Consider the following 470-nt stretch of genomic DNA (forward strand, 5'->3'; position numbering starts at 1 on the left):
ACCCAGGCGAAAGACCCGCGTGGACGCGGCCTCCAGCTGCCGGCCAGATGCCTGCGGACTGACGGGCGCGGCAGGACCTCCGCCCTGGGAAAAGTTGGAGGTCGGCTATTTGTTGGGTCACGGTCCCCGGGAGCAGGTTCGGGGTGACGAGGGTCCCAGCGCCTCAGAAGCCTCCACCTTCCACCGGACGAGATACCTCCCCCCAACACGCGCAGCTCCTTCCAAAACCCTCAGGCCTGCGCCTCGCCCACCTAGGCTGGGTGGGCGGTGAGCGGAGCGGGGGTGGCCGTGCTGCCGCTCCGCTGCCCGCGGTTCTGCAGTCAAAACCCAAAACCCCACGCTGGTCGCCGGACGCAAGGACTTGACTTCTCCGCCTGTCTGGGCCAAGCTCCACCACACCCGCCCACATTGCCGTCCGAGGGCAAGCCGAAGGCCCGGCTCTGAAGAGATGACGCCCCCATCCCACCCCA

This window comes from Bison bison, unplaced genomic scaffold (assembly GCF_000754665.1).
Source record: "Bison bison bison isolate TAMUID 2011002044 unplaced genomic scaffold, Bison_UMD1.0 scf7180017864289, whole genome shotgun sequence".
Lineage (NCBI taxonomy): Eukaryota > Metazoa > Chordata > Mammalia > Artiodactyla > Bovidae > Bison > Bison bison.